This window comes from Pyxicephalus adspersus, chromosome 2 (assembly GCF_032062135.1).
Source record: "Pyxicephalus adspersus chromosome 2, UCB_Pads_2.0, whole genome shotgun sequence".
In the NCBI taxonomy this organism is placed as follows: Eukaryota; Metazoa; Chordata; class Amphibia; order Anura; family Pyxicephalidae; genus Pyxicephalus; species Pyxicephalus adspersus.
Genome location: NC_092859.1, coordinates 56,293,544 through 56,313,808, shown reverse-complemented (window position 1 = coordinate 56,313,808; position 20,265 = coordinate 56,293,544). Strand labels below are relative to the sequence as shown.

The following is a 20,265-nucleotide window of genomic DNA, read 5'->3' as shown; positions in this document are numbered from 1 at the left end:
GTTTTACCCTTTTACTTTTTCTGATTTTCCACGTATGAGGCTTACCCCAAAGCAAGCAATTTAATGTGCACTAGTTACCCAATTTTAGATATTCTGGAATTACTGGTGTATTTCTGATCTATGATTAAAAACATTTAGCAAAGTAATACCACATGATTTTTAAGAACTCCATTCCAAGTTTGCTGGATCACCCAAGTTCACCCTTGATATTCTATCTTTTCCAGACTTGGAAAATTTTAATAAATCAGGCTTGGTACTGCTGGTCATTTTCATTCTTTTAGCCTAAGTTATATCATCAAATTTAGAAATGCCCACATCAAGTTCCATTATTGTGGACCAAATCAAATTATTGAGCAAAGTCAGTTGAAATATGTGTGCACAATTTAGGACATATGCCTTTCTCTCCTCTAATATCTTTTATTGTCTTAGTGCTATGTGCTATTTAAATAGTTTATTGATTGCTGGTTCAGGTTAAATGACCATCAGTAAGGATGTAGATATGGGACCTTTTTATGGTAAAGCACATTTCATAGCTGCTGAAAATTTCATGCTAACTTTCTCAAAAATATATTTTCCAGCAGTAAAAATAGATCTGTGGCAGCCTTTGCCAGAAACATAACAGACACTGATTTGCAGTGATCAGGTTTCAGTATGATTGTTGATTACAGTAATTTCTACTATACAGTAGACTAGTGCACTAAGTGTGTTATAATTTGCAATGAGATAACTTAAAAGAATTGGCTAAGGAATAGGAAATAGTGAATCATAATTCTGGCATTATCTCACTGCGATACTATCTGTATTCCGCTATCTAATGTTTCTCCTGATTATCCATTATGCATGAATGACATAATGAACTTTTTATGCCTGATCATCTTCTCAGACATTATTTAATAATAGATTTTATAGCCTCTTTTTTTCACATAACACTAATAAATAACAGATAATAGACAAATGTGTCTGCTATTCACTTTGAGATTACCCATTTAAAAAGATCATAGTCTCACATTGAATTAAATACCTAAAAGAATAAGAAAACCCCTTTGTTATTCTCATTCACCTTAGAATTTGCCTCTTAAGTCTACAGAAAAGTCATAGTGATCAAAGGATGGTTGAAAATAGATGGCATTTATCTAAATACTAAAAGGTACTTTTTACAAAAAAAAAATCCAGAGAATTCATAGGAAATCGACGACTGCAAACTTTCAAAAATGCGAGCATGGATTTTACTTGGCATCATGATTTGCATATGAGAAGAATGGATTAAGGTTCATTGGGAATTGAACTTCAGTAATGCAGGATGCAGTGATAAAACTGAAAAGGAAGGGGTTTTAAAACCAGTTTCTGATCTTATGAATGACCTCCGTATATCTCCATCAGACATAAAACCAAGAATTTAGTTTGAATTATTCAACAGTCTTCTTTTCTTCCAGGATTCTTTTTAAGATTGAGTGTATATATTTTGTTTAAAATACTGGCATTTCTAGATACATATCTATCTGGTTACAACAGTATTTTGTTCCAGGGAGTTGTCTTTTCTGTCAGGTATTGACAAATATTATCTTGGAAATTAGGGAAACAGACAATTTACATAGTAAACAAAACGTGTTAATACTAATACACTAGTTCAATCATTGTATAGTGTGGAAGCTGTGGTCAAGTATTTTGGCGGGACACAGTGCTGGCCAAATGTCATTGCTGACAATAAGGAAGGGCACAATCTGTCATAGATGTGCAAGGTAAGAAATATTTTTTAAGGGATACCAGTATATTCAGAAACCTGCTCAGAGGCTTAAACTATTGCTATAGAGAGTGTCTTTAATTAACCATTTCATATTTTTAGTGGTAATATAAAGAAAAAATAGACTACAAATAATATTTATTTATTTTTTTGGAGGGGGCACAATAACTACATAATTTTGCATGAATTCAGATACATTTAGATATTTACTAGAATTGCCAAATTTTGTTCCACTGGAATTTCTGCAGAGAATACATATTTCCACCACTTTATGGAATCAGTTGATAATTGGGAACACAAAATTATATGATGGACTTTTTGAAACTGAAAGCAGAAATGGGTTTGACAAGATTATGCAAGATTAATGAAATTAAGAGATATTTTTTATTTCCACTGCGAAATGTAATAGTGCTTAGGCATAATGGGTGGATTTTTCATATAGGGATGCATACTAGTTAAATATTTTTTTGATAGAGGCCCCCGCTGTTAAAGTGATTTTTTGCAGTAAAAAATTGAATATATGTAGCCTCCATCAGAAATTCCATTCAGCTCAGTAAATTGTAGGTTTAGAAAACAGGAAGCTTTTTAAATTTACAGAATTTAACTGGGTATTAACATTTCCAAGTAAAAAACTTTTCTCCACATCTAATTCCTTGAAAAGTAGGTGAAGGCTTGTTGGAACCAGAAGCCACGTTTATAAGGGAAGTCTAGGTGTCCACCCTTTTCAATGGGAATGAGTACAGGAGTGGCAATACCTTGTTCAGGTGCTTTGCAACTAAGTCATACAGCCTTATACATCAATGCAAATTGAGTGCATTATTATTACTTACTCACTGTACTGTATCTGTGAATGAGCAGGGTTATCCCCCACCAACCCACCCTTGGTCATAAACACACATCCTTCCCCTAAATACAATACAGAGGATTTCCTTAGTCCACAGCTGTTCTCACACTAAAGTGAATGATCTCTCAGAAAGTGATAAAGTATTTAGATTAGTAGTTACATCTCTTCCAACCTTGGACATCCAATCATGTGCAAAAAAAGCATGTTTCATTTACATGTTACTTTTCTTTGCATGGGATTGGATATTCATTTCAAATAAAATTTATTCCACATTCACTGATAATTCACCTGGCTAAGTGTAAAGTCCCATTGCTACTTATAACACTCAGCAGGGACATTCTTCACAGGAAGTTATCACAAGATTTCTGTTAGGTTCAACATATATGTTTTGCACTTATTGAACAGATTTAAAAAAACCTTTCAGTGGTATCTTTACAGACCAAAAGGAAACAAATGTATTTATTGTTAGGCTAGACATACACTTTATATACGCTAGAAGTGGTAGCAGGATTGCAAAGTAAGATGATTATTATTGCTTGATTGTGTCCTGTTCAGCCCAACACCTTGGTACTGGGTTTGGACTGAATCTGAGCAAGTGGCAACAGCAGCTCTAACACCCAATATTTTCTGAATCTCTGAATATATTCAGAGCCCTGCCTAACAGTACAAATCATCACAGGCTGATAGCACTAAACATGGTTTTTGCATTCTCCTGACACCTACACCCCCCCCCCCCCCCCCCCCCAGATACTTCAGGAGCATTAGAACATTATGTGATAGCCTACCTTGTAAAACCGAATTTTATGAGTTGAGCATAAGTTGGACTGCTCGGGATGATTTAATGATCAGTCCAAATTCGACAAGCAGCACTAAAGCTGATTATTTGCAATTTTGGTCTTGGCAACTTGTTATTTGGATCAGCATTCTGGGCTCTAAAAGATAAGAGGTGATTTTTTTCTTGAACCTAGGTGCTTGGTTTTGACTGCTTCTTTCCTTGACTCCTTCTGTGAGAGAGTATGCGTAAACTTTTTTTGCCCCTATTATCGATTTAGTATATATGTCTACAACACAGAAACATTCTACTTTAAATGTACCAATATATTTAATTATTCCTGACCGAAGAATCTGGATACATTATGTAAGTTTTACATACATTACATATATGTTTACATATATATTTTTTAATTGTGTGAAATAAAAGTGACTTACAAATCATTTTTTACAACAATGTGTTCTTTCTTTTTCTCCATGCAGCAATTGGCTGGAATCCTTTGTTGTGGAAGATGTTCCAGTAATTGTTCATATACTTGGTGACTAAAACAAGCTCTTCACAAGCAGAAATTGTTTGTTAGGACACAAGACATCCAGTGAGCATTTTTCACTTTTTATAACATTATATTTATTTTTTTTCTTAAAATTTCTTTTTCTGATTATCTACAATTGTCTCACACTGTGATATATAAGTTTACATTTTGTTTATAACTGATGAAAGGAAATTCAGAAATGCTTTTGATTACTTTGTGTTCTTCTTATAAAAGAATACTATGCAAGTGCACTGTTCAATAGTTATAGGGAAAACAAGGTCACAAAAAAGTTAAAGCACTGTAGGTGTTAAATAATTACAAAAAAAATATTTTTTTCTCTTTAATGTATCCTGTGCCCTCAAAATACATGACACCTGGTTCATAATAAGATATATGTAGAGGAACACCTTCAAGCACCGTGGAAAGGACTGCTAGTACAGCCTGTACAGCTGCTTCAGGATTAATTACCTGTTGCATTTCCATTGTAAAACTGTTAAAAGGATATAGAGTATTTGTTTGTGCATGTTTTAAAAATATTTTAATCTATATTTTGGTAAGGACTACAAATCTTTTAGCTACAGTCTATACACAGAAATAAAAGCTTTATAGAAGTGACTCATTGTAGCAACTTATCTTATAAGACAGCCCAGTCTGAAAATTCTAAGCCATGAACCCAACATAACAGAAAGTTAAAATTAAGTTTATTAGAATTCAATCAAATGTTTTCCCTTATTGGCCCCTTTTCCTAACACCTGCATCGCTCCCAAGGTTTGTTGTACAACCATTGTAACTCACTGCAGAGATAAAGCAAAACTAACCAAACTAAAACAAGAACTACAGAAAATTAGACATAAACCTTTTAAAATGTTCATTGACTAATTGTGTTTTTGTTGTTTAAATAAAATTCAAAAGCTTTACACAATTTGAATCTCTAGTAATTTTAAACGTGAATGTTAAGCATTGAATAGACATCTCCTACTTTTCACAATCCTTATTGCACAGATTAGTGAATAAAGACTATGAATATACTATGAATTTCCAACATTCTGCAATGTGTGCGTATTATATCCCTTCATTTACTGTGATTACATTAGCAATTAACTGTACTGCAATAGCCTAAGCATGGAAATCCTAAAATCTAAATCATGTATTCAATATCTGTGTGTTATTTTTGTTTTTTTTTTATTTTGATTCTTAAGGACAAATATTGACAACAAAATGGAGTTAAAGTTGAATTGAAAGCAAATCTTTACCTATTCCATCCACTTTCCATCTTGAGCCGTTGGGCCATTCATTCCCGCTATGTGTAAAGGAAGCCAGTATTGTCAGGTTTTCATGGCAGCCAACTCTGAGCTGCACATGATTAAAGTGGGATTTTTGTTCAACTTTAATTCTTGAATCCAAATGTATAGGTAAAAGGAACTTAAACCACCATTTTTTACACATTACCACCCCACACTGTACAGTTGCCTTTCCCCAAGTTTTATGGTTCCATTTTGATTTTACTATTATTGTTCACTTTCTGTCTAATTCCCCAACTTTTCCTATTTCCGGTTTTCTACCTCTTTTCAACCCATTCCTTTTTACTAGAATGTTTTTTGCCAACCTCTTTTTATTGACATTTTGCGTAACGGAGTTAACAGTTCTAACAGTAGGAAACTTTGTTATGATTGTAAAACAACATAAAAGGGGGGGGGGGGGGAGAGGAAAAAGAGAGCAACAATCCTTGTTAAGATTCAGTATAAGAGCAAGTTTCACAATCATAAATACAGTAGATATACCATACCATATCAAGAAGACACATTCAAGATATACCAAGTGGACTACAAAAAGGGTTCCAAAGTCTTCAAAAAAAATTATCAACATGTTTGTTGTCATTCTGTCCATCATCTAGGGCTTCTCTATAAAACACAGTGCTCAGTACACCTTTAACTACCTCCATCTTAGGGGGTAGGGGATCATTTCAACCAATGAGTAGGGCCCGTCTCACCACCAGAAGCATATGAAGATCCACCCCCTTCTGCCTTTGCCCTGTTCCACTTATGAAAGGTCGTCCCAACAGCCAAACAGATAAAGTAGGATTAGCAGGGACAAAATAACCCATCACTTCATGAATAAATTGCATGGTCCTTTGCCAGTACCTTGTAATCAGTGGGCGGAACCATAATCTATGGACCTGATGTAGCTGATGGGGCCTTGCACTTACGGCAAGTAAAAGTGTGGCATCAGGTGTTGACCCCTTAGAGGTTCTCTGCCTGAAAGGCATGGTCTTTGCTCAAAAATGAAGAGAAATATCACCTTTGGGTATTGTGCTGGACAGGGATATCTGAATAGGGTCATGGTCAGACACCACAATCGGATGAATCATTATCATGTACCAAAATACGTAGGGGAGTTGAGCATAGCAGGTAATCCATGCGTGCCTGGCAGAGGTGAACAAGGGAGCAAACCGTGAATTGCCTTTGTCTTCAGACATCATTAAGCTGCAGTAATTCTGTAAAACGATTAGGGTAAGAAGATACAGAGGTTCTCTGCAAATGGTGTTGTCGCATATCTATCTACCAATTCATGCATTACTGTTTTAAAATCACCTCCCACAACCATGAACGAGACTAGGTTTTCAGATATCCAGCTAGTTAAATATTAAAAAAAGGAGGCTGGGGGCGAATTGGGTTCATAGACGTTGTGGAAAGAGATGGTTTTATCTGGAAATTCAATAGTGACTCTGCAAAGCCTACCCCCCTCCCTATCACACTGGGAGGACAGCACTCTGCCATGTAGGTTTTTGTGTAGCAGAATGAGCACTCCTGCCTTATGATCAATTGCCAATGATCCCAGGATGTCCCCCACCCACAACTTGCGCATTCTTGAGAAGTCCTGGGCGCCCAAATGAGTCTCCTGGAGCATGGCTATATCGCCATGTGCTTATTAGGGGATCACAAGCCCTTCACATCCATGAAATCACTTGCATGAGAAGTGAAAAAAAATTAGATTAAGTACATGGCACAGATAAAAAAAATACACATGGGTGCACTCAAAAAATAACATTACAACCTGAGCCACAGTTTTAATATAAACCATGTCATCTGGCGTGTTGTCCTTCAGAGTTCATTAAGTTGCTGGTAATAACAGAATCTAAATTTTCCACAGAAATCATGTAAGACATAACATAAAAAAATAGTCTTGTTAATGGTTGCTGTTCTTCAGTTTATGAAAGGGTAGAAACCCCGGCAAAAGACAATTTTCCAAAGAAACACTTTGGTTGTGCTCTTTGAGGAACATAGAATAGGGGGAAAACATCAAGAATAAAGTAAATAATAATAAAAAACAAAAAGTTCCAATTGAGGAGTCTATTCCCTGGATATCAAAATAAGAGCGGAGTAACAAACAGAAGACAAATAAGTACACAGTAGATATTGGTTACATTCCATTCATGTCCATAGGCGTGTATATCTGCAGTAGAAAATGATTCATCCTGAGATAGGCTCACACTGGGAAGTGCACATAAAAAAAAGAGACAAATACCATCAGCACACAAATACCAACACTATCAAGGTAAAAAGAACTTTAGGAACTTTGCATTGTTGTTTGTCTTTTTGGTATCCTGAGATTTTGTTGATCACCCCAGCACGATACGATTTTGGGGGTTGAGATGAGGATGCGATCTAGAGAAGGGTTTAAGCTTACTGATGAAGAATTTGGGCTATGATGAATTATTCCCTGAGTTACCCGCTTCCAGGTTAATGAGGCTTCCCTTCAGGAATTCCTCAGCCTCTTTTGTGCTGGTGAAGGAGTGTTTTTCCCTCTTTAAATCATAAGGGTGAAGAGTGGGTGGATAAGCCAGTATAAATCCTATTCTCTTCTTAAACAGTGAGGAGCAAACAAGTTGAAAAAGCTTGCGTTTGCAGGACACTTCCACCGAGTTATCAGCAAAAATCAAAAGACGAGCACCTTCAATAACAAAATTACGGTGAGTGCGAAAGGCCGTGGGCAATTTGGATCTATCAGTATAATCCAATATTTTGCTATAACAGGGCGCGGACATCAATAATCTTTAGTGAGGGGACCCAATCTATGAGCCCGTTCAACTCTGCAGACATGGTCCAGGCCTCAAAGCTCTGGAATAGCTCTGGAATAGAGAACACACATAACTGTGGCAACATACTGGGTTTAATGAATTCGGGTAATCCCACGATCCTCAGGTTATTGCGCCGAGATCTGTTTTCCAGATCGTCCTTATCGGTTAAGGCGCGCACCTGAGTTTCCTTCGAAGCTATCTGGGTGCGAACTTGAAGTAAATCATCCTCGTTAGAGCAGATTCTGGTTTCAGCAGTGGATATCCTATAAGCCTAGCTCTTTAGCTTTTGTTGCAAAGATTTTATGTCTTTGCCTACTGCGGCTTTTATAGCTTCTTGTATAGTAGGCTTAAGAAGAATGGCAACTGCTTCCTCAATTTTAGTATGCTCTGGTGGGGGACAGTAAGTCTCACCTTCATTACCATCGGAGGCGCACAAATTGCTGTGAGGACAGAACATCCACCATCTTGGATTGCAGCCCCCGGCTTTTCTCCTTTTGCTTGTGGCTGGAGAGCTGCATACGGCCGTTTTGGCTACAAATTCATCCATGCAATAGGTTGCAAGGAGTCGCCAGTGGATAACGGATGGTAGTGCACAATATTCAGTGGCGAACGATGAAAGCAATGCCTCCGAGTGTGCCAGAGCTTCTCTGATCAGCTACTTGCTCATGGTAACCTGGAACCGGAAGTCTGCCAACATTTTAACATGCTGTCACAATACTGATCACCCAACAACTTGTGCTGGCCTTCCAACACCTCTGCTATAACAAGTTTCTTAATGTGGTAAATATATAAAAGCCCAATTGGACTTGGGCCAGTAATTTTTGTTAGGTTCGGACAGAAGGGCCACTAGATTGTAAGCTCTTCGGGGCAGGGTCCTCTCCTCCTGTATCACTGTCTGCATTAGTCTGTCGTTTGCAATCCCTATTTATTGTACAGCACTGCGTAATATGTTGGCGCTACATAAATCCTGTTTATTAATAATAATTAATGATATTAATAATAAAAGGGTGATTGACAAATCACATGATCAGAATAATTTAGGGTCCTTGAAAATTATTTGTCTCTTGATCATGTATCCTGTATGTAATGTAACAAGATAGTGAGGCTGCTGTAGTAAAGTATCTATTTCAGTCACTATACTTTAAAATGCAAAACATATGACTTAATTCAGAAATGATCATAATACCTTTTGTTAGGCTTTTCAAATACCAGATCTATCCAGAAATATTAAGTAGATCATGGCCACTGGCCAGTAAATGGTCATGAAATTCATGTCATGTCCTGTGAATTATGATTGATATTTACACTTGGAAGAAGATCTAATATATAGTAATAATTCTCTGCCAAGTGTCGGGACAGAATCGACTAAGATATACTGCTTCTACAATAGGGAACAAAAGCATTCATATTTCATACTGCTGATAAATTAAAATATGCAGCGGACAAACTTCTATAAGTACATCATATAATAGTTTTTATATTGGACAGGAACATGAAGTAAGAGTCGAATTAGAAGGCTTAATTAAAGACATTTGATGCACCGCAAAACACATGTGCATCTTTGTGATGTTTAGAATGACACTGAGTATGTATATGTTTTGCAATGCACATTTAAAAGGAAAGTCAAGGTTGGCAGTGAAATGAACATTACTAATTGCAGGTGTTCTACTGTTTTGTACTAAAATAAGTGGGTTTGGGCGATCAATAACCTTTTTTACAGAAGTTATATATTTATTAAACTTTTATTGCTGTGTTTCCATGGTAACAGATAGAAACGCTCACTAGTGTATTGTTCAGTAACCTAAATAATAGAGGTTCACAATAATGATAGAACCACTTATCAGAACAGAGTTGTATGGTTACAGTACTTTCTAAGTGTCAGCATTTTTTTGTTTTCTTTTAGCATACTAACAAATATGTCAAGCACAAAAGAGAACTACTTCAAAAGTTAATCTCCTTTTGGGGGAAAAATCAGAACAAAATATTTTATATTACCTGTAGCCTTTAAAGCATATGTAACTTATGTTTTAGGACCAAATTGTATTTTTTGAACAGTGTAGGAAAACTAAAATATGATGAGTATGCTTGTAATATTATACAGTCATCATGGTACTTTATTTTTAGATTTGTAGATTCTCCCTCTAATGGTCTGATTTATTACAGCTCTCAAAGGCTGGAGAAGATACATTTTCATCAGTGAACCTGGGTGATCCAGCAAACTTGAATGGATTTCTTAAAAATCATGTGCTATTTGTTAGCAAATGTTTTCAATCCTGTACCAGATCCATCCGAGATTTGCTGGATCACCCAATGCTGGATCACTGAGGAAAATGTATCTTCAGGCGTGGAGAGCTTTAATAAATCATTTTTTACTGTGTATGTTGTGTGTAGGCTTTCAGGCAGTCAGATGACTTGGATCACATCCTCTGCCAACCGGGATGGATATAATTGGTTCTCATTTTCTTCCAGGACAAATTTATGAAGAATACCTGCATGAACAGAATCATAGCAGAATTTACAACTGTTGTGTGGGGCTAGGACTTTATGGCAGTTAGGTCTTTTTATACTTAAAATAAAAGGAATTTTATTACTAATATGCCTAATAATGCCTAATACATAATCAGATTCTTAGTTATTACATATTAAGTTGGTATTATGTTACAATCTTATGTTGTTACCTTAGTATCCTAACACTAAAGGGCCCTTTAAAGGTGAACCTAGTATAATATATAGTTCCTGGGTTAACTGCTTGCTAAAAATACAAAGAATATCCTTTAAAACAGATTACAATACTCTCCCTGGCAATGCTTCCACTTTTCTTTTCAGAAGAATAATACCACCTGTTGTGCAGAACTAATCCAGGATCAGCATTTTCTTTCTGGACTAAGGCGATAACCTGGTTTAATTCACAAGGATCGGACACATATCATGTATTAATTCAGCCTATAATACACCCTAGAACATTGTAGTTTGATTTAAAGTTACAATGTTGCAGCATGATCTCTACTGAAAAACTGGAAGCTTTTCCCCCTGCTTAAAAAGAACTATTGACATCATTTCAGCCCAAGCATTGTCAATGTAACTAAAACTAAAGTACTGATTCTAAAAGATAAAAGATCGTAATTTTTTATTATTTTTTTTTTTTGTAAACTTACAATTTCAAAACTGATGCTTTATATAATGTTTTAGTTCATTAGATATTTAGATATTAGATATTTAGTTTACAAAATACATCTATGACAGTCACTTTGTAGAGCATATTTAGCTTCCCAGTACTAAATGGCTACCCGTGTAACTGGCTGATTAGTCCAGATGGTCTGTGGTAGAGGAGAGTACTCCAGGTGTGTAACTATTCTGAATAATTCAACTATGTGTATTGTGATCCATCTTTTTTTTTTCAGAACAAATCTGTAGTGTCTAGAAAATTTGATATCGTTTCCTAAAGCTTTTTGCAAGCTAGCTTCTAGTGATAAAAAGGAAAAAAAAATATATGAAAATGTCATCTTTAAAATTTTATTTTAATTCAACTCTGAACATTTTAGGTAAAGTTAATGGCCCAAACAACCAAATTTTATTTTCACAATCTATACTATGCCTTGATGAAGCACACAGATACACATACACAAATAAAAGTGTACCTCCTGTAAACTACAAATACCATACTAAATATATTACTTTATAACACTAAGGGCTCCATTTATAAAACAGGGAATCAGACATTCCCTTAAATATTCCCCCATGAGAACCATTTCCACTAAGGATTGTTTGAGGGAATGTCAGATTACCTGTTTTAGAAATAGAGCCCTATGTCTATTACTATACTTATGCAGTAAACTCCCCATTATCCAGCACCCACATGGTTTGATAGTTTCATGATAGATGTAGTTTCTTGAGAGTTACTATTAAAAATAGTCCTAAATCTTTACCCTATGCTATACCATACCATAAACACTTTATTGACTTGATATTAGTATTGAATTACACTAGTTTAAAGCAAATGAAAGAAAAATGGAAAACTTTTGTCATACTTACCTGTAATTTTCCTTTCCTGCAAATTCCTCCTGACAGCATACATGTCACAGATCCCCACAATTCTAGGGGATCTGTGGCTCCTTAAGGCTCTCTAACCTGCTGCCAGCACCAACTCTGCTTCAGGATCCAAGTCTCTGCTCACTTGATTGTCAAGGTAATTTGATTATCAGCATCTCCTTTACCTCAGAGGTCAAGAGTGATCCACAGACGCACTCCATCTGCTGGCTGGCAGGCATGCGAACAGCACCTCAGAAAGTCTCTTCACCAGCACTCCATCTGCTGGTGGGTTAGGAGTCTGCGGCTCACATAACTCAATCATCATATGACATCCCATTTATAAGGAAGTGGCTGGCAACAGGAGTTTGCCTGGACAAGCAGATCCTTTTGGTTCTGCTCCCAAGTTCCCACTGGTCCAGTCTGTGTCTCCTGTTCCTGGCTTGCTTGTGTACCGACCCCGGCTTTATTCCTGATCGCTGCCTGCCCTGACCATTTGGCTTGTCTGACCATTCTCTGGCTCTCGCTCGGGCACCACGCTGAGCATGGGGGCCGCCAACCTGGCACCAGCTCACAGCACAACATAATCACCTATGAGATCATTACAAAGGACAAAAGGGCACTCTTTGTGTCTGGAGGAAAAGAAGTTTAATCAGGAAGGGTTTCTTCACTGTAAGGTCTGTGAAAATGTGGAATCGGCTCCCTCAGGAAGTAGTTTCAGCAACTACTATTGATTGCTTTAGGAAATTGTTGTCAAACTGACTAGAATATCCACAACTATAAAATAGATTGTTTCTCTGTAAATAAATAGAGAAAATGTTACTCATGTTTATGAGAACCTTCAGAAAATGAGTGTCTCAATGTTGAGGAAATACCTCCCAGTTGGAGACACTTGAAAACACCTTACACAAGACACTCAATGATGGATGCATTTACATTTTCTGAAAGATAGGTGCAATATGGCTCTTTGCTAAGAGGGTGTCTAGCTCTGAAACCTCTTGTCATGGTAACATTTGTCAAGAAAATCATCTTTCAAGTTCATTTTCCTTTTGAGCAGACCTTAACTGGATAGAAAAAGGGCTCTTTGAGAATTTACAGGACCAGAGGCAAGTCCTATGCTGAAAAGAATGACTTTACTGAATGCTTCAATTTCACTACTGCTTTGAAGAACTTCCTCCGCAAAAGATGTTCCACCCACTTGGAGGTTGTGGAGGCTGACAAGTGGCCTTAAACAAGCTGACCCCGAGTTCCTCGTCCAAATCTGAATGCAGAAAATTCTGCAACCTGTGTTATTGATGGGTTAACCTAAGAAAATCCTTTATATTGTGGCATCTATTTATAGATGTTTGTAAGCTTTGAGCAGTATATCTGCCAGATACTAGGAGCCTCTGCCTTTTAACAATTAGTTATTCAGTCCCAGGCAGTCAGGGATAGAAGGCTACAACCGGCCCTGGAAAAGTTAGTCCTGGCAAGAAAAGATAAAAGAAGCAGCCATCATAATTAGAGTTAACAACTTTCCAATTTAGGCCAAATGGGAAATAATTGCCAATGCTTTTTTCTGAATCCTTCCTTATTTTCAGTAGATCTCTTAAGATCAGTGCTATTTGTTCTAAAAAGTACAGTAGTGAAAAATTCCACTTTTTCGTGAAAGGGTCAAGGGCCAGTTTTTGCTGGCACTTGAACATATCTAGAGATGCCATCAGGTCTAGGAACTTGAAAACTGTGTCTGCTGAAAGGCCACTGGTAGTTGAGAAATGATCTGCTAATATGAACAGTCAGCAAAATACATGACTGTGACTTAATGGAAACAAACAATCTTCATTCCACCCTGTATGGTGTGTAGAAGACCTGTCCTGTTCACAGGTACCTTGACTCTGCTGATACAAAAGCAAACTGAAGGCTTTCAAAACTTCTTAGGATTGACCACAATTTACCAGGTTGGAGTGGTCCACCTTTGTAAGGAAGGCCAAAGGCGATATCCCATACCATGGGCCCTCCAACCTTTAAGACTGGCATAAAAGGTGATTGGAATCCTAGTCCCGTGCCTCAGAGCTATAATCATGATTCCTTTGCTGGCAGTGTCGAACTCTCTAAAACTCTTTGAGCCCACACCTTTATTGGTGCCACTTTGTAGGTAAGCAAAGGTGTTCTAGATTTCACCGAAATAAATATTATCCTCAAATAATGGTCATAATTGACTCTCCTAATAGTTTACCAGAGTCAGAGTTATCTTCTTGTGGCTCTCCAACTTGGTTTTGGATATTGTCAGCAAAAGAATGTTCTTCAAGTAGTGACATAGGAATTTAAATCCTCCAGGTCCAGAAATGATCTATACCCATCAGAGGTCTATTTACTATGAAATGGAGTAAAACTGCTTGTTCCATTTTGTGCACATAAGGTAGAAGCAAATTGTACTTCTATGAATCTCTTGAAATTGATGTCTGATTGTACCAGGATCTCAGAGAGCCTGACAAATACTGTATGCGGTAACCATGTTACCTGACTGAAATCGCCCAGGATGTCACCGTGGAAAACTTGGACAATCTTGTTTCTATCTTCGCCGTCTGGATGGATTTACTCTTGGAAGGCTTTGCTTAGGCTCTTTTTAGACTATCTGACTAGGGAACCTAGTATTTGTAGGTTTTCTTTATTGAGGGTCAATAAATATCTTCACAGGAAATCTCTTGCCTCCCTAAAAGTTATGTAAGAGGGCAGAATAGAATGCCACAACTTGCCCCCTGTGATCCCCTGTATACCTTCTTCCAAATAGGATCTGGGCAGATTAAAGGACCAGTTTATCTGTCCACCTAATAGCCTGCCTAAAAGTTTGAATTAGGGAGCCACCAAAGCAAAATCAAAAGAGTGAGCTGTCAGTCCCACTATCAGACACTATCAGACTCCAAAGTCTCTGTGACAATTTAGAATCCTGAAACAAATCCTAATTCTCTCGATGGAGCTTTCTTTTAAAAGCTATAGACATAGGTATTGTTCCTGCAATTATTCTGTGACAGCTTGTGACAGATCAGTGTAGTCCTAGAAAATCCTTGGTTGAGTTTCCTCATCTTTACTTGATTGCTTAAAGTAAGATGCACAGATACGTTTGAAGGGCAAGGCCTTAGTGCCACATGCACAGCAGAATGATCTGCTGACTGACTTAGAAGGGGCAGGACATATCCCTTTGCTTGATGGCATAAATCCACCTCTCTCAACCTTTTAAGATAAGGAAAACCACCTTTTGGGTCCTAAGGATCCAACACCACATGCACACCTCCACAGATCACAGTAGGTACATAGTGGTGATGGTCAGTGATATAAATGCCTATTACATTATTGGGCAGTGGGAAAAAAATCACCTTAACAAAGAGCAAAAATGATAATTGGTGTCAGTGTTAGATGACCTGAGAGGCACAAATTGCACATTGCTCAAAGAAGGCTTAGTACCCCTGGCACACTGGCATACTTGGAGACATATCTTTTGATACACACCCTTTATTAGAGGCACAGTAGACTGAGCTGGAGAGACGCATGCTCTGACTTCCTTGTATGCTTTCTTGGAGGGTTTTTATCCCACAACCTCTAAAAGTCCTCATAAAAGAATTTGTTATTCTCTTTTCCTCACATACCTCTCTGGGCGAAAGGTCTGGCACTATATCTAAAGGAGGAGGGGGAGATGGACATATATATATATATATATATATATATATATATACTTATCTTATATACATACCTGCACAGAAACAAAAACCTACAAAAATTTATTCTTTCCTGACAGTCAACACAGCAGCTAGAAAAAAAGTATTTCAAAATGGCACCTAGTGGACGGTGATGGTCACCTAACAAGGCTGATGCTAGAGACAGCAAAATACCCCTACTGGAGTAGTTAGGAGATTAGGTACTAAATTGCACTTATTAACACCTAATGATTTAATAATATACAAGTAACAAAGAAAAAACCTTGAAGGTTTTTCCCACAAAATACCACAGGATGATAAACAGGTAGGTATAATTATAGAACAACAGAATCCTAGTAAAAACACCATCAGGCAGAACACCAGTCCACTAAGCCATATTGTATGTATAAAAAAATGTTACACAAAAATTGTAACAAAATATATGCAATGCCTATTGTTTAAGGCTCAGACTGCAATTTTAAGGAGCTGTACAGGTGGCCCCAGAGATACAATAGCAAGCAAATGAGACATTGTTTGCTTCAAACTCATCTCTACTACTACTACTGCCATTTGCATGATGTCTGTGAGCTTAAGTTTGCTGCACTGTGGACAGCTAAAGAAAAGTAAAAGAAAACAGGTAAAAAACTTGCCTTCTGCTCACTTAACCACAACAAAGGGGCTGTTTAGGCTCCATATCACCATACACTCTGCACCAGGGTTCCCAAAATATGATGGATTGCCATCTGCAATGGGACTTCACCCTTGGGAAAGTAACAAACCCACCGTTGGGAAAATAACATACGAAATAACATTTCAATGGTCATCAACATACAGATGATAGTGCAATTACAAAAAATACAAAATAAAATGTGCAACCCAAACACCAATATCAGTAAACATAAGTGCTTACATCAGCAGTGATTCAACTTCTATAGGAGGATCATGTTCCAGCTTTCTTCCTAGATACCATGTGGTGTGTCAAAAACAATTGCACAATTTTATTTTTGTGGGAGTATTAAGTGTAGCAATAAAACTCTTCCATGTTTCAAAGAAAGATTATGTTTTTGATTCTTTATGTACGGCAGTTTCCGCCCATTTTATCCTAAATAATTCTTGTAATTTGACCATAAAAAGACGTATTGTTGGGGGGGAGGGTTCCAACCAGCAGTGCAATGTAGTTTTCCTGGCTATCCCTGAAAGTAGCAATGCCAAACGTCTCGCTCTTCTAGAGAACCCCAAAGTAGAACTCTCCACCGTTCCAAAAACAGCCCATTCTGGGGTAAATGGTACAAAAGTTATTAGTTTAGTACAAATATAGCTCCCCACATGACTACAGAATCATTTAATACACAAGCATTCACAGAAATTATGAAAGAGAGTAGCTGCAGGGGCACCACATTTAAAGCAGGTATCTCCATCAGAGTCCCATAAACTGAGCTTGATATTGGGGAAATGTAAATCTTTTGAAAGAGAAGAAAAAAAAATTCATGATATTGGGTTGCAGGTAACCCTTTCCAGGATATTCTATACAATTTTAAGATTTTAGCAATTGGTAGATTGGGAAAATATTGATGCCACCTCGCCATTCCTGTTTTAGTGGTAGAATAATCCAAATCCCTTCCTAAAAATTCATAAAATTTAGAAATAGCTTTGGAGGATGTGGGAGGAGAGAGTAGCATTTTATTTAGACGATTGCAGCGGTCATGTGGAGATAAAGTCTTGGCCACTTTTGCAGCATAAACCTATGCCTGGATAAACAGAAAAATACTGTTGGCCATATAAGGGAATCTCTTCCTCAATTCTGGGAAAGAATAGACCTTATGGGTAGTAGGATTGATCATCATTCTCACCGAAATAAGACCCCTCTCAGCCCAGTCATCAAGTACAGGGGGAAGATAACCCACGGGCAAACTCCACATTACCCCATTAGTGGGAGAAATAGGGAAGAGTGTTCATTGAGGGATTCTGGTCTATGTAAACAGTGCCATAATTGCCATTGCAGAAACGGTAAGGGATTATTTTGGACCTCCACTGGAAGTAGTTCCCTGTTAGTGTGGAGAGTGGTAAGATGATCCCAAAGAGAATATAATGAAAGTTCTACTTGCAAATTTGTAAAGAAAGAGGTACCATGTATCCAATCTTTTAATATGTGCAGCAGCGCTGCTCCATTATATAGGACCACATCTGGTAAGTTAAGTCTTCCGTTTTTCGTTGTTTGTTGCAAGATCCTACCACTAGCCACAGCAGGCCTACCACCCCAAACAAAGGTCCTAAACAAATAGTTTATGTGGCGTATGTCATGTTCAGGTTAATATTGGAAGTGCTTGCAATAGGAACAGAAGTCGAGGGAATGTGACCATTTTAATCAAAGATACTCTCCCCATAAAGGAAAGGGTGAGAGAAGCTTATCACCTAAAATATTTTTTCATGGAATTCACAGCTTGCACAAAATTAGTATTGTATGTTTTTGCTGGGTTTTTCGGGAGTAGTACACCCAGATACCTGAAGTGGGATTTAGCCCATTAAAATGAAAATTGAGAACTCCAAGAAGGTTTGTGTTTGGGGAAAAGGAGGAGTGCCACTGACTCAAAATTTATAGTATATCACGATACAGATTTGAATTATTCAAAAATGTGCATAGTACCAGGAAGAGCAGTTTTAGCATTGGAGATAAAGCACATCATCTGCGAAAGCTGTTAATTTAATTTTTGTGAGGCCAAATTTGATCCCTGTAAGTTCCTGATCTTCCTCCAATAAACACAGTAGTGGATCCAGGTCCAGGTTGAACAGGAGAGTGGACAGAGGGCAACCCTGTCGAGTGCATGGTTAAAGGCTGAGAGAACTGATTATTCAATATTAAATGTGTAGTTGGGTGGTTATATAGAAATTTAGCATAGGATTGAAAATGGGTTCCATAACCCCTATGTGCCAGCAATGCATGTAGATATGGCCAGAGTATTTAATCAAATGCTTTTTCAGTGTCCAAACTTAAAAGCATATGATTTCTGTTGTACGGTAAAATCGTGGCAGCTATAGCGGTCCTTATCCCATTGGTAATATGTCTATTTCTAATAAAACCCAATTGATGATTAGTCAATAATTCAGGCAGCATTGGTTGCAAACTATTTGCCATAATCTTTTCGATCACAATCTGTATTAGGTAATGAAATTGGTCCATAAGAAGCAGGGTATTCAACATCTTTGAATAGTTTAGGAATCAAGGAAGTATGAGCCTGAGTGAAGGATGGAAATGAAATCTGGTTTTCCAAAATACTATTATGTCCACTAAGAGGGGGGATATGTATGTTTCCAGTGGTTTAAAGAATTCTGCAGGCAAGCCATCAGGGCAAGGAGTTTTCCCCAACGGAAGAGATTGATTAGCATTTGCTACCTCCTCAATTTGTATTGGAGCAAGTTGCTCCTGCTGGTCTAGTGATAAAGACGGTACTTTAGCCATCTATAGCATTTATATCGGCCATTGCAGGTAATTGAGCTGAGTAAATATGTGAGTAGTAATTTTCAAAAATAGCCAGAATTTCTGTCTGGGTGGAACATTTACCCCATCAGCATTTCTGAGAGTAAGGATAGATGGTTTTGGTTTTTGAGGCGAAGCCAAGTTAGCTAAAAGAGAACCTGTCTTATTTCCCCATCTGTAAAACTTGTATTTGGTATGTCGGGATTTAAGAGGCAGATTATTTGAAATAAAATATGGGGGTATATTATTAATTGAACGAAGACACATAGGACAAAATATTATTAATATAAATTATGAAAACTGATTATTATGAGCAATCTGGGGAGATTAATATAGTTAAATATAGGAGCAGACGATTAGTATTGTGATCAACCTGTGATCAGATTATATTACAAAGTATGATAAAGGTTATTATAATGAAGTATAGGTGCAAATTAAATTGAAAAGTGAAGGAATCTGAGGACTGGAAAAATTTAGTGATGAAACAAAATACTGCAATGGACAACTGTTAACTAAAGGTAAGTACTGTAGGCAAAGGTAGTTTCTCCTGAGTTATGTATTTTTCCTGTTTTTGTTTTATCTTTTGCTAGTGGTGGTGAGGCTAAATTTGATTTTTTCCAATGTTTTAGGTATATCCAACCTGAAGGTGATTTTACATGCACTATTACATAGGAACAAAACCACTATATTTACATTTAGTACAATCTTACACCCATCAACCACTTTATTAGGTATACCTTGCTAGTAATTGATTAGACACCCTTTGCCTTCAGAACAGTCATAAATCTTCATGGCATAGAATCAACAAGGTGGTGGAAACATTCATTTAGGCTTTTAGGCCATATTGACATTATAGCATTAAACAGTTGCTTTAAATTTTTGGATGTGTGTCCATGATGCTAATCTCCTATTCTACCACATCCAAAATGAGCTCTATTGGATTCAGATTTGGTCCCTTCGGAGGTCCTTGGAGCACAGTGAACTCACTGTCATGTTTAAAAAGTTTGAGTTTGAAGTTTGTAACCTAATGCATTATTCTGTTGGAAGTAACTATCAAAAGATGGGTAGACTGATGGACATGGTCAGTAACAGTACTAAGATAGGCTTTGGCATTTAAATTATGCTC

The 20,265-nt window shown here is 37.2% G+C and overlaps 1 protein-coding gene across 1 annotated transcript in view; it reads left to right on the top strand.

Moving 5' to 3' along the window:
- The window catches only part of TENM2 (teneurin transmembrane protein 2), a 1,565,317-nt gene that overhangs the window by 194,063 nt on the left and 1,350,989 nt on the right, over positions 1-20,265 (top strand). The window contains exon 2 of the mRNA XM_072398985.1: positions 3,840-3,952. The gene's annotated coding sequence lies outside the window, so the exon portion shown is untranslated. The remainder of the gene's footprint in view (positions 1-3,839; positions 3,953-20,265) is intronic.